This window comes from Oryx dammah, unplaced genomic scaffold (genome assembly GCF_014754425.2).
Source record: "Oryx dammah isolate SB20612 unplaced genomic scaffold, SCBI_Odam_1.1 HiC_scaffold_18, whole genome shotgun sequence".
Classification (NCBI taxonomy): Eukaryota; Metazoa; Chordata; class Mammalia; order Artiodactyla; family Bovidae; genus Oryx; species Oryx dammah.
The window spans coordinates 114,902,445-114,905,997 of NW_024070202.1; positions in this window are offsets into that span (position 1 = coordinate 114,902,445).

Consider the following 3,553-nt stretch of genomic DNA (forward strand, 5'->3'; position numbering starts at 1 on the left):
CCCCGGCGTGAGCATGCGCACTGCGCCCAGCCTCCGCTGGGGAGCCGGCGGGCATGCGCAGTAGGGCGTTCGAGCTTGCAGGTTCCCTGACGTCAGACCCCCGTCTCCTAGGAGACTGGGAGACAGCTTGGGGGTTTATTCTCTCCTAAACTTCAATATGCTTTTGTTAAGTAAAACTAGCAGCGTGTGCGTGTGGTTCATGGTTGATTCTGAAAAAAAGTACATTAAATTTAAACGAATTTTTAAAAATATATCAAGCCGACAGATTTATCGAGTTCATTTTGGAGGCAGAAAAATTCTATTAATAATTTGTTATCAGTGTCTATGCGTTAAGATGAATATTAGATGAGATGATAAAATGGATGGATATTGAGTATTTGCTATTCTCCAGACCTTGTGCGGAGTCCTGGGAACAGAACAAAGAATAAGATACGTGTCTGAATGGAGTTATTCTTGGACTTGCCTCGTGGCTCAGCTGGTAAAGAATCCGCCTGCAATTCGAGAGGTCTGAGTTGGATCCCTGGGTTGGGAAGATACCCTGGAGAAGGGAACGGCTACCCACTCCAGTAATTCTGGCCTGGAAAATTCCATGGACTGTACAGACCATGGGGTCGCAAAGAGTCCCGACACGACGGAGCGACTTTCACTTTCACTGAATGAAGTTTATAGCATAGTAACGTCATTTATTCCAATGTGTCCTTTAAAAAGTCACTTTGCAATAGCTGTATCTGTTGTTTGGTTGGGCAAAACTTTGAAGTTGGTCCTCTCCATTCTCTTAATCTTATCCTTACACTTGCAGCTGTGTAATTAAGATTTTATAATAGTAATGATAGTTAATATTTACAGTGCCAGGCACTGTCCTAAGGGCTTTAATATATAATAACTGATATAATCCTCACAGTCCTGAGGTGGGTATTGTAATAACCTGCATTGTACCAGTGAGGAAACTGAGGCACTATTTTGGCCCATTTTACTGTGTTGTAATCATCATAGTGGTTGGGACATTAATAAGAAATAGGAAGCAAAGACCAGGAATACAGTCATTTCTTCAAAGAAACTTGGCTCTGAAGGAAGGAAATAACATACTACATAGAAGAAACATATATATGGGATATAGAAAGAGTCTTTTAAGAAGGTAAAGCCTGGTTCATGTTTAAATGCTGTTAGTTAAGAGCTGGTAGACATTTAATGGTTAGAGACTATATCTGAGGAAGGATAGTTGATGGAGTTGGACTGGAAGAGGAAGGAGGGTCTGGGTATAAGAATCAGCTTTAGATGGAGGAGGGCATCTTCCACTGTGAGCAGGGAGGGGAACCAAGAATAGGGACAGACTATTCACAATAGCCAAGACATGGCAACACCTAATGTCCACAGACAGGTAAAGAAGATTTGGTATTCATCCCCACACACAATGGAATATTGCTAAGCCATAAAGAAGAATGAAATAATGCTATTTGCAGAAACATGAATGGACATAGAAATTATCCTACCAAGTGAAGTAGGTCAGACAGAAAAAGACAAATGATATCACTTATGTGTGGAGTCTAAAATATAACACAAACGAACCTGTCTATGAAACAGAAAATGAAGATCACGGCATCCGGTCCCCTCACTTCATGGGAAAGAGATGGGGAAACGGTGCAGACTTTACTTTTTTGGGCTCCAAAATCACTGCAGATGGTGACTGCAGCCATGAAATTAAAAGACACTTACTCCTTGGAAGAGAAGTTATGACCAACCTAGATAGCATATTGAAAAGCAGAGACATTACTTTGCCAACAAATGTCCATCTAGTCAAGGCTATGGTTTTTCCAGTGGTCATGTATGGATGTGAGTTGGACTGTGAAGAAGGCTGAGCGCCGAAGAATTGATGCTTTTGAACTGTGGTGTTGGAGAAGACTCTCGAGAGTCTCTTGGACTGCAAGGAGGTCCAACTAGTGTATCCTAAAAGAGATCAGTCCTGGGTGTTCATTGGAAGGACCGATGTTGAGGCTGAAACTCCAATACTCTGGCCAACTCATGCGAAGAGTTGACTCATTGGAAAAGACCCTGATGCTGGGAGGGATTGGGGGCAGGAGGAGAAGGGGACGACCGAGGATGAGATGGCTGGATGGCATCACCGACTCAATGGAGATGAGTTTGGGTGAACTCCAGGAGTTGGTGATGGACAGGGAGGCCTGGGTGCTGTGATTCATGGGGTCGCAAAGAGTCAGACACAACTGAGCGACTGAATTGAACTGAACTGAACTGAACTGATGAAACAGAAACAGATTTTCAGACATAGAGAACAGACTTGTAGTTGCCAGCGGGGAAAGGGGGTAGGGGAGGGATGAATTGAGAGTCTGGGGTTAGCAGATGCAAACTATTATATATAGCATGGGCTTCCCTCATAGCTCAGCAGCTGGTAAACAATCCGCCTGTAATGCAGGAGACCCCAATTTGATTCCTGCGTCGGGAAGGTCCCCTGGCTCCTCCAGTATTTGTGGGATTCCCTGGTGGCTCAGATGGTAAAGAATCCGCCTGCAATGTGGGAGACCTGGGTTCAGTCCCTGGGTTTGGAAGATCCCCTGGAGAAAGGCATGGCAACCCACTCCAGTAGTCTTACCTGAAGAGTCCCCATAGAGGAGCTTGGTGGGCTACAGTCCATAGGGTTGCAAAGAGTTGGACACGACTAAGCACAAGCCCAGCACATATACAGGATGGATAAGCAACAGTGTCCTTCTGTATAGCAGAGGGAACTTTATTCAATATCTTGTGATAAACCATAAGGGAAAAGAATATAAAAAAGAATGTATGTATATGTGTATAACTGAGTGACTTTTCTGTACAGCAGATTTTATAACACAACATTGTAAATTTACTATTGTTCTTGTTGTTGTTTAGTCACTAATCAGGTCGAACTCTGTGACCCCATGGACTGCAGCACACCAGGCCTTCCCTATCCTTTATTATCTCCTGGAGCTTGCTCAAACTCATGTCCATTGAGTCAGTGATGGACAGGTCATCCAACTATCTCATCCTCTGCTGTCCCCTTATCCTCCTGCCTTCAATCTTTCCCAGCATCAGGGTCTTTTCCAATAAGTAGGCTCTTCACATCAGGTAGCCAACTTAGGATTGAAAGGTTTGATCTCCTTGAAGTCCAAGGGACTCTCAAGAGTCTTCTCCAACACCACAGTTCAAAAGCATTAATTCTTCAGTGCTCAGCTTTCTTTATAGTCCAACCCTCACATCCATACATGACCACAGGAAAAACCATAGCCTTGACTAGACAGACCTTTGTTGGCAAACTAATGTCTCTGCTTTTTAATACATGGTCCAGGTTTGTTATAGCTTTCCTTCCAAGGAGCAAGCATCTTTTAATTTCATGGCTGCAGTCACCATCTGCAGTGATTTTGGAGCCCCCCAAAATAAAGTCTGTCACTATTTCCACTGTTTCCCCATCTATTTGCCATGAAGTGATGGGACCAAATGCCATGATCTCAGTTTTTTGAATGTTGAACTTTAAGCCAACTTTTTCGCTCTCCTTTCACTTTCATCAAGAGGCTCTTTAGTT